At 39.3% G+C, this 11594-nt stretch overlaps 2 pseudogenes; both read right to left on the bottom strand.

Annotated features, from left to right (window-relative positions):
- Positions 1–3550: 3550 nt before the first annotated feature.
- LOC101599766 lies at positions 3551–3883 on the bottom strand (annotated as a pseudogene).
- A 5381-nt stretch (positions 3884–9264) lies between these two features.
- Positions 9265–9399, bottom strand: LOC123464338 (annotated as a pseudogene).
- Positions 9400–11594: the final 2195 nt, after the last annotated feature.

The following is an 11594-nucleotide window of genomic DNA, read 5'->3' as shown; positions in this document are numbered from 1 at the left end:
ACAACAGAGTTTTAAAAAAAATAGGATTTATTTATTTAAGGGTCAGAGAAAAAGGCAGCTAGAGAGACTGGGCACACCAAGGCCTCTAACCACAGCAAGTGAACTCTAGATGCATGCACCACCTTGTGCATTTGTCTTATGGTAGTACTGAGGAATCAAACCTGGGTCCTTAGGCTTTGCCTGCAAGCATCTTAACTGCTGAGCCATCTCTCCAGCCCCAAGTTTTGTTTTTTTTTTTTTTAATTAGGATATTTGTAACTGCCTCCTAAGGTCCTTATTGAAACAGAAACTGTATATAATTGATGAAACTTAAGAACCCACTCGCTTACAACTGAAAAATAGCTGTTTTTCTGTAGTAGTATTTATTTTTTTATTTTTTGTCTTTTATTTTTATTTATTTGAGAGCAACAGAGAAAGAGGGAGAGAGAGAGAGAGAGAGAGAGAGAACGCTCGAGCATGCACACAAGCCAGAGAATGGGTGCACTAGGGCCTCCAGCTACTGCAAAGGAAATCCAGACGCATGTGCCCCCTTGTGAATCTGGCTAACATGGGTCCTGGGGAATCGACCCTCAAACTGGGGTCCTTAGGCTTCATAGGCAAGCGCTTAACTGCTAAGCCATCTCTCCAGCCCTATTTTTTATTTTTATTTTCTTACTTGGTTTTTCAAGGTAGGGTCTCACTCTAGTCCAGGCTGACCTGGAACTCACTATGTAGTCTCAGGGTGGCCTCAAACTCACAGCGATCTACCTACCTCTGCCTCCCAAGTGCTGAGATTCAAGGCATGTGCCACCATGCCTGGCAGCAGTTTACTTTTAAAAAATTATTTTACTTTAAAAAAATTATTTTATTTTAGAGAAAGAAAGAACTGGCCTTCCAGGGCTTCAGCCACTGTAATCGAACTCCAGACACTTGTGCCACCTAGTGGGCTTGTGCAGCCTTGCACTTACCTCATCTTTGTGCTGGCTAAAGTGGTTTCTGGAGAGTAGAACTTGGGTCCTTAGGCTTCACAGGCAAGTGGCTCAAGTGCTAAGCCATCTCTCCAGGACTACTTTTTTTTTTAATGAGTATTCTTACTTGACAGTCAACTTGAGTTCAATTTAAGTCAGTAAGACCTGGAAAAATAGTTGGTAATTCAAGAAGTTATACTTTATATCCCATAATGTTTATTGTGTCCTCAAGAATGTAAGAAAAAGAAATCCCATTTCTCTAAGACTTTCAGACAAGTATGTGATAGTAAGGAGCATAAAGAAATAATGAATTATGAAACCAAAATAGAGTTAACATACATAATAAAAATAGAAATTACAAATTTAATGGAAAGCAGATGTCTTTTTAAAGACAATCTTTTTTAATGATTATTGTTTATTTTATTTATTTGCAAGCAGAGAAAGAAATAGGAGAGAGAGGGAGAGGAGAGAATCGGCACACCAGGGCCTCTAGCCACTGTAAACGAACTCCAGATGTATGTGCCCCTTATGTGTCTGGCATATGTGAGTCCTGGGGAGAATCAAACCTGGGTCCTGTGGCTTCACAGGCAAATGCCTTAACTGCTAAGTCATTTCTCCAGCCCCCAGATGTCTTTTTCATACCAGAATGCACACTGTGTAATTAGTTTCATTAAAAATAGCAAGGGTAGCTGGGCATGGTGGCGCACGCCTTTAATCCCATCACTTGGGAGGCAGAGGTAGGAGGATTGCTGTGAGTTTGAGGCCACACTGAGACTCCATAGTGAATTCCAGTTCAGCTTGGACTAGGGTGAGACCCTACCTCGAAAAACAAAAAAACAAACAAAAAAAAAAAAGCAAGGGACTGAGGACATAATTTGGTGGTAGGTACAGTGCTTACCTATACACAAGGCCCTGGGTTCAATCCTCAGCACCAGAAGAAGAAACAAAGAATCCCCCCCCCCCGAATAAAACAGACATTTAGTTTGCATTTATGAAACTGACAATGACAATGGCTAAAAAAGATCATCGAAGTCTACCAAGAAGGAATATTTGTGCTATTTTATAAGAATAGTAAGTATGCATTTAAAGGATATTTCTGGTTCCACCACTGTTCTGGAATATATCTTCAATATCCCAACCAACAAACAAAACCCAACTCCCAAACAGCCATGTCACCTGTAGATGATTACTAGTTTTGTACCATGAACAGATACTGGCTGTAGCTTTTGATTGTGAACTAATTCTATAATAACAGTGCAGGGTTAAGGAAGGCTAACCTAATCTGGAATGATTTTAAAACAAGTTTATGATATCTGAGTTAAAGGCATCTTCCAAATGTCATATATCTTTCAAACTAGATGTGTCTTTTAGAAATATTCTATTATCTTTCCTTGATAAACAACTTTGTATAGTCAAAAATAGGCAGATAATGGGCTGAAGGGATGGCTTAGCAGTAAAGGTGCTTGCCTTGGCAAAGCCAAAGGACCCAGGTTCCATTCCCCAGGACCCACATTAGACAGATGCACAAGGAGGCACATGCGTCTGGAGTTTGTTTGCAGGGGCTGGAGGCCCTGGCGTGCCCATTCTCTCTCTCTCTCTCTCTCTCTCTCTCTCTCTCTCTCTCTCTCTCTTTCTCTCTCTCCCTCTTTCTGGGACAAATAAATAAATAAAATATTTTTTAAATAGGCAGATAGTTCCAAGGCTTCATATACTTGAGGTTTTTACTCATCACATTAACTACATATGAGTTATTACTGTCCTTCCACATGACTATGAAGTGTCCAAGAGAAGGTCTATATTGTGACATTTTTTCCAGTGTCTGGCTAATAAAAGGAGTGGGAAAGCTAGCTGTCAAACATTCTACTTTGTTTTTAAACAAAAGGGACCATCTGTATCAGTTTACCTGAATGCTAGTATACATAGACGTGGGGAAGGGAAATACATGGGGTTGATTTGGATGTCATACATTTAAGTTGTGTAGTTGTGTTTGCGCATTTTAATCTTTAGTTAGCGTGTTGTTATTCTCTGAAGCTTAGCTTTTTCAAAACATGCTGTAGCTGGGAGCATAGTCCAGTGGTAGTGTTTGCCTACATGTCTGAGGCCCTGGGTTCCATCCACAGGATGTCCAAAAAGATAGCCTATAGCCGTGCCACAACCTGTCTGTTGTGCAAATCAGTCTCAAGTGTTCTGGAGTTTCTGTCCATTTCAAGCACATTACCTTAGCAGTAAGTGTGAGGCTTTGTCCTTCACCCCCAGTACCACCAAGGATGACGAGCTTCTGTGACTCACCAGCAGGTAGGGCATAACCCACTGCCCAGAGGAAGTTGCTTCTGAAGTTTTTCTAAAGAAATTTTAATTTTATTCATATATTTGCAAACAGAGAGAAGAGAGACCAAGATAATGGGTGTGCCGGGGCCTCCAGCTGCTGTAAATGAACTCCAGATGCATGTGCCACTGTGCATCTGGCTTTATGTGGGTATGAGGGACTTGAACCCAGATTGTTAGGTTTTGTAGGCAAGTGCCTTAACCACTGAGCTATCTCTCCAGCTCACTTTTGAAGTTTTTTTTTTAAGCACAAATACACTTTTATTTATTGACTTTTCTTAAATCCTTTAAGGGTACAGCATCACACGTATTCTGTGTCCAATGGTCTTGGCAGGAAGGTTGCTTCGGAATTTGGCTCGTACCATGCCACTGTTTCCATGGGCTCGAGTTACCTTTCCCCAGATGACTCTTGTTTTATTAGGATTGCCACCAGGAGTCACTGTATTGTTTTTTGCTTTGTACACATAAGCACATCTCTTGCCCAGGTAGAATTCAGTTTCATGTCGGGCATAAACACCTTCAATTTTAAGAAGTGCCGTGTGCTCTCTTTAGTTCCAGAGACCCCTCTTAAGGCCAGCAAAAATGGCCTTGCACCAGAGTCTTTCCGACATATCTATGCCTTTTAGAAATCCTGTTCCCAGCAGGCCTGCACGGGAGCCAAGATGGCGGACTTTTGAAGTTTTGACTCTAAGATGGCATCTAACAAACTCAGTTGGCAGTGCTTTTCATATTCAGATGCTTCAGTTGAATCTGTTTCCATTGGAATTAAATTTAATTTTAATTAAATTTACTTTAATTTTAATTAATAAGATTATTTCAGAAAATCACATTTATACTTGATAGCAGTAATGAATGAGTAGCTCATCCAAAGCAGCTACACTTTCTTTCTGTTGAATCAGTCATATATGCATTTCATTTTCATCTTAAATGAATGACTGCAAAAACTCACATAAATCCCTTCTAGTCCAAAGTTGCAACAACATCAAAAGTGTTCTTTTTTTATGCTAAATTAGTCATGAAAAGTTCAAGGTACTGCATTTGAAATGGAGAAGGAACAAAGAATAATTAATTCAGCCAAATAAAATACAAAATTATTTTAATATATCAAATAACAATATTTACAAATCACAGATTTCTTCATCTTCATTACAGCCATTCCTAAAATGACAAAGATTCAATGATACTGATTTACATGAACTGCAACAAAATCAGTGTACTATGAAGCTGGGACCTTTAAACAATTTATTTGTTAACTGCAAAGGTCAGCATATATTTGAAGAATGACTGTATTGGTTGCAATATGTAGAGATGTTAGGTTCTCAAAATATTACCTGTAAAACTGCATTAATTTAAAATATGCATTATTAACTATTTACCTTGAATAAGAAGTAGAGCACCGCTTACCTCAATATTAAACCCACTACTATAGAAATGTTTTATCTTCACCTCACTGGCCATTATTAACTACAGGTTTGCCACGCTGCTTCATGATGGTGCTGAAAACAGTACTAATGGCTCTGAGGCCAGGTCAGAAGAGGGGTGGAAATGCCAGCAGCATGCATGCAGCCACCCAGTGACTGCCTCTGCCTGTGGTATTCAAGACATGAGCAGATAGCTGGCACCTGAGGGGATGCTAAACTGCTTGAAAGACAGTATCATGGTGGGATGGGTCCTGCAATGTCACTTCCAGAAGTCTAGACGGAGGTCAGGCCATACTTTCTATGCTAAGTTCTTGCTGACTAGCTTTCTCAGGAAAAAGAGAGAGAGAGAGAGAGAGAGAGAAACTGACATGAAAGAATCAAAGGTCAATTACTTTATTTCCAAAGTTTGAAAGGGACTTTGCATAAACCTTACATATGCAGGATCCTTTAAACCATTCTGTGTTTTGGGTCGGTGATATCTTTATTTCAGGTATTAGGACCAGTATTTTTCTTCTCAAATGGTATTAATGCTTTTAAATTCATAGAGCATGCTATTACCTGCAAAGTTATATAACCATTATATTAATGAATATATTAAGATGTCTAGGTATACAAAGCTATCAAAACAAAAGAAAGGCATTTTTTAAACTTAGGTTTGTCATTTCTTTTAGAAAAAAAGGGGAGAAATCTTAAAAATTTAGCATCTTTCTATTACTACTGACACCTAGGATTTAAAAAGAGAGATTCTTCTTTAAAAAAAAAAAAATCTCACCCTGTCACCCCAGCTAGCCCAGAGCTCTTGGGTTCAAGTAATCTTCCATTCTCAGCTTCCCAAGTGGCTGGGAATACAAATGTGCACCAGACCTCTAGCTTCTTCCTCTTTTTAAGTAGAAAGTAATTATTTCTCCTCATGGTTACCTGGCCTAAAATGTTTGTGTAGGACTAATGTGTAATTTATAAATATTAGGTAGAATACTAGAAGACTGGTAAATCTTATAGATGTTCAGAAAAGAGCTTTACTAATCTTCATTTTTGTACAAAAAATTTATCTATACGATGCATTTCATATATTAATTCAAATGTATTTTAGAAAGGTATATGCAGATCAAATTAGGATGCAAAGGCAAAACGTGAAAGTGCGTTTACATGATATAAATATCCTTTGGACTAGGGAGATGGCTCAGCAATTAAAGGTTTTTGCTTGCTAAGCCTGATGACCTGGATTCATTTTCCCCAAGTGCACACATAAAGCCAGATGCACTAAGTAGTGCATACATCTGGAGTTTGTTTTTGGTGGCAAGAGGCTCTCTTCCCCACTCTCTGCTTAAAAATAAATTAAAAAAAAAAAAAAACAGGCAAGGGGGCTGGAGAGATGGCTTAGCGATTAAGCACTTGCCTGTGAAACCTAAGGACCTCAATTGGAGGCTAGATTTCACAGGACCCACGTAAGCCAAATGCTCAAGGTGGCACATGCATCTGGAGTTCATTTGCAGTGGCTGGAGGTCCTGGCATGCCCATTCTCTATCTGTTTCTTTCTCTCTTTGTTGTTCTCAAATAAATAAAAATAAACAAAAAAATGTTTTTTATTCCAGGCATGGTGCATGCCTTTAATCCCAGCACTTGGGAGACAGAGGTAGGAGGATTTCCGTGAGTTCAAAGCCACCCTGAGACCACATAGTGAATTCTAGGTCAGCTGGAGCTAGCATGATATCCTACCTTGGAAAAAAAAAAAAAAATTCAAGCATGGGATGCACTTGTAATCTTAGCACTGGTCAGGTAAAAACAGGAGGATCTGGGCTGGAGAAATGGCTTAGAAGTGAAGCCTAAGGATCCTGGTTCAAGGCTCGATTCCCCAGTACCCACATAAGCCAGATGCACAAGGTGGCGCAGGCATCTGGAGTTTGTTTGAAGTGACTGGAGACCCTGATGTGCCTATTGCCCCCCCCCCCCGCCTCTTTCTCCCTCTGTCTGTCTGTCCCTATCACATAAATAAATAAAACTAAACCAAAAAAAAATTGTTAAAAAATAGGAGGATCCCTGGGGCTTGGTGGCTAGCCAGTCTATCCTAATTGGTGAACTCCAGGCCAATGAGAGACCTTGTCTCAAAAATAAAAAAAAAAAAAATAGTGGACTGTGTCTATGAAATAAAACCTTTTTAAAAGTGGTATATAAGGGCTGGAGAGAAGGCTTAGTGGTTAAGGTGCTAGCCTGAAAAGCCTAAGGATCCAGGTTCTATTCTCCAGTAACCACATAAGCCAGATACACAAGGTGGTGCATGTGTCTGGAGTTTGTTTGCAGTGGCTGGAGGCCCTGGCATGACTATTTTTTCTCTCTCTCTCTCCCTCTCTCTCCCTCTCCCTCTCTCCCTTCCTCCCTCCCTCCCTCTTTCTCTCCCTCCCCCCCTCTCTCCCTAATAAATAAAATAAATGTATGGGCTGGGAGAGATGGCTTAGCGGTTAAGCACCCCCCAGACCCATATAAGCCAGATGTACAAGGTGGCTCATGCATCTGTTCATCAGTGGCTAGAGGCCCTGGTACACCCATTCTCTCTCTCTCTCTCTCTCCCAGTCTCTCTGCCTCTTTCTCTCTGTCTGTCACTCTCAAATAAATAAATAAAAACAAAATTTTAAAAAATAAGAACGTAAAACGGCATATAAAATAATATATCAAATGCTATAGCTGTCATCTCTGATAAATTCAGGTAATTATATATTTTATTTATTTATTTATTTGACAGAGAAACAGAATGGGTGCACCAGGGCTTCCAGCCACTGCTAACAAACTCCAGATGCTTGCACACCCTTGTGCATCTGGCTAACATGGGTCCTGGGGAATCAAACCTGGGTCCTTTGGCTTTGTAGGCAAATGCCTTAACCTCTAAGCCATCCCTCCAGCCCAAATTCAAGTAATTTATACAAGCATGTGGAGTTTGTGTAAAAGAGAAAATAGACTTTTCCCATGAAATATGAGTACTAAACACATAAACAGACATACAGTATCATGACCAATACAGTTTCAGTTGTCCTTGGAATGCCATGTCACAATTATAGATGATTTCATCCTAAGAATGTAATCATTCAATCTGTCTATGATTTTCTGTAATTTTTGTTATAATTGTATTCCTTACAGACAATTTAGTTTCCTCATCAAGTATACTTTTCTAACCTTTTATATTTAAAAAGAATATAAGTTGAATAGTATTGTTTGGAAAATCATTTTAAGATAATTGTTTTTACATGGTGAAATATGTTTGTGGGTCAGTGATTTACCTCTGGAGCACTTTGGAGCTTTCTTCTGATGTGGACAAAATTGGTCCATTCTGATAGTAAAACAAGTACTTGGTAAAAGTCCTATCCCAACGTTCATCAATTAAATGCATTTCGTAATATTTTAGTATCATATATTGATATCACAATAGTTCAAGAAATTATAAGTGAAACTAGCATGGTGTGGTGGCGCATGCCTTTAATCCCAGCACTCGGGAGGAAGTGGTAGGAGGATCACTGTGAGTTCGAGGCCACCCTGAGACTACATGGTGAAATCCAGGTCAGCCTGAGAAACAGTGAAACCTGACTCAAAAAACCAAATATATATGTGTATGTGTGTGTGTGTGTGTGTGTGTGAAATTATGAAGTCTTAATAGTATTTGGATTTATGGAGACCAAAAAGCTGTCTATATTCTCTACTTTAGCCCTGGAACACAATAACTTTCTTTAAATATTGGTAACAACTCAGTGATTTCTTCCTCCCAAAGATTAAGTAGTTGTACTACACAGAGCAATATGTGTGTGTTGGAATAAACTATTTCAGGTATGTAGAATGTTGAATACTCTTTTCTGAATAACCTGGTTTTTTTTTTTTTTTCAACTGCAGAAGCATATTGTAGGGGAAGAAAATGTACAAGGAAGAGACAGCTCTGGTCCATTGTCCTCATCTTCATTTTGTGGCTACTATTGTCAGATCTTGTACCCTAAGCTGAATTTGAATGCACTTTTACTCAAGGGTGACCTAGAACTCCTGGTCATCCTGTCTACATCTCCCAAGTGTTGGGATTTTAGTCATGTGCCACTGTGTCTGCCTTTTCATCCACTTTTTTCATTTTTCTTTTTTAAATTTTTTTGTTTATTATTTATTTATTTTTTAATTTTAATTTTTATTTATTTATATTTTTTTAATTTGAGAGGACAGACACAGAGAGAAAGGCAGATAGAGGGGGAGAGAGAGAATGGGCGCGCCAGGGCTTCCAGCCTCTGCAAACGAACTCCAGACGTGTGCGCCCCCTTGTGCATCTGGCTAACTTGGGAGCTGGGGAACCGAGCCTCGAACGGGGTCCTTAGGCTTCACAGGCAAGCACTTAACCGCTAAGTCATCTCTCCAGCCCTGTTTATTATTTATTTATTTGAGAGTGACAGACAGAGAAAGAGGGAGAGAGAGAGAGAATGGGTGCGCCAGGGCTTCCAGCCACTGCAAACAAACTCCAGATGTGTGTGTCCCCTTGTGCATCTGGCTAACGTGGGTCCTGGGGAATCAAGCCTCGAACTGGGGTCTTTAGGCTTTACAGGCAAACGCTTAACCGTTGAGCCATCTCTCCAGCCCTTTTTTCATTTTTCCTTAATAGATAGCTAATGAGTAAATAGTCTCAGAAACTATTAAATTAATAAGAATAGATACTACCCTTAATCTTAGCCAAAAGGCAGAGAAGCAATCAGAAATTATATTTTATCCTCTAAAGTTACTAAGTGGCCTAGTTTTTCTTTAACATCATTTGGCTTAAGCATATAAATGCTCAAAACTAATTTTCCATTTATTTGTATTTTTAGATGTTTACTTTTGTGCATATATGGAGAGAGTGGTCCAAGGTCTTTTGTCACTGCAAATGGCTACCTGTCCAGCCTTACACTGTCTGGGGAATTGAACCCCAGGTTGGCAGACTTTGCAAGCAAGTGCTTTAAACTGCTGAGCCATCTTCCCAGCCATGTCAAACTAGTTTTTACTTAAAAAAAAAATAAATATTTATTTACTAGAGAGAGAGAAGGAGGAAGGAAGAGGGAGAGAGAAAGAAAGTGTACAAGTGCCAGGGCCTCCTGCCATTGCAAAGGAACTTCAGATACACGCATCTGGCTGAATGTGAGTACTTGAGAATTTAACCTAGGCCTTTGGGTTTTACAAGCAAGCACCTTAACCACTGAGCCATTCTCCAGTCCCAAACGAGTTTCTAAAATATTTGATATGTTCCTGTTTATTCTTAGGCTAATTATAATTTTCCATATGCAAATCATCAAAATATTGTTTGACAAAATTGTACTGATTGTAATATGTAGATGTAATGTCATAACTGATCAAGTCATTTTTCCTACCCATACCCCAATAGAAAAGGCAAAAATAAGCGTGATTTTAATATAGAACTTTCTCTGTAAAAAGACGACAAGCTGCCATTGGATTCTTTGTTTATTTTTTAAAGTTGACATATGAATTATATCAGTGTTTTAAGTATTCTATGTCAGGTCTTCACTTTTTAACACAAATAGTAAGATATGCCCAAGTCACTTCATAGCTTTCATTTGTCAAAAGCCACTATATTGAATAATCACATTATTTTCTACTCCTGAAATTCCAAAATAGCATCTTAAAAAAAAAAGTTTTGTGTGAAGCCAGGCATGGTGGCGCATGCCTTTAATCCCAGCACTTGAGAAGCAGAGGTAGGAGGATCACAGGGAGTTCAAGGCTACCCTGAGACTACAGAATGAGATCCAGGTCAGCCTGAGCTAGATTGAGACCCTACTTCAAAAAAAAAAGTTTTGTTTATTTGCAAGCAGTGAGATACAGACACTCCGAGACACATGGAGAGAGACAGAGACAGGGAGGAATATGGTCGTGCCAGGGCCTCCAGCCACTGCAAACAGACTCCAGAAGCATGTGCCACTTTGTGCATCTGGCTTATGTGGGTCCTGGGGAGTTGAATCCAGGATGTCAGACTTTGCAACAAGCACCTTAACTGCTGAGCCATCTCCCCAGACCCCCAAATAGTATCTTAAGTAATGGATAAGCATCACCTGTAAAAGATGGAAGCTCTTTTATCAAGGATGAAAGGAGTGAGAGAGAATTATACTATAGCAAAGCTTTTGTTGCTGGAAGTCTGAGTGGAACCATCATCATTCCCCAAGAAGAAATGCTGAGCTGACAGTGCTTTGAACTGAACACAGGGAGAGCAAAGGTGGCCCTCTACAGACCACAGTGACAGGACTCCTACATGTATCGGTGTAGTTATAAGGAAAAAACATAAAAACACATTTACTAACTTTTATGTGCAAATTCCTCTAGAAATACATTTAAAATACACAATTTTTTCTATTGCTACTATCTAATTGAATGGGCTACTAAGTTTTTTTGGTATTGGACTGAAAACTAATTAGCATTATACATAGTAATAAAATGTCACTAGGCCAATTAGGTTCCTTTCCAGTAACATAATGTGTATCACCTGATTCATGTATCAAAAGTTTGCTTGATATTTGTCACAAATACATTAAGGACAAGGCTTAGCATACAACAAAACTTCTCTCATTAGGAATAGAAGTATATGTGTGTGTGTGTGTGTGTGTGTGTGTGTGTGTGTGTGTGTGTGTGTGTGTGTTTTAGAGAGAGCATGAAAGGATCTCACTCTAGTCCAGGGTGGCTTGGAACTTGCTGTGCAGCCAGGGTTTGTCTGGAATTCACAATTCTGCCACAGCTTCCCATGTGCTGGGAAGCAAGTATGTATTATCACACATGGCAGAAGCTTTGGTTGAACTCCTGAGAACCACTTATCCTTAGTTCCTGTGTTAATGATAATAAAAGTCTAGAAGTCACACGATGGCCATTGATTCCATGTGCACATGTGTTCTATCCACATGATAAAAAT

The sequence above is a fragment of the Jaculus jaculus genome, chromosome 10, assembly GCF_020740685.1.
Source record: "Jaculus jaculus isolate mJacJac1 chromosome 10, mJacJac1.mat.Y.cur, whole genome shotgun sequence".
In the NCBI taxonomy this organism is placed as follows: domain Eukaryota; kingdom Metazoa; phylum Chordata; class Mammalia; order Rodentia; family Dipodidae; genus Jaculus; species Jaculus jaculus.
The sequence above is the reverse complement of the archived record's forward strand: the minus strand, read 5'-3'. Positions and strand labels throughout refer to the sequence as shown.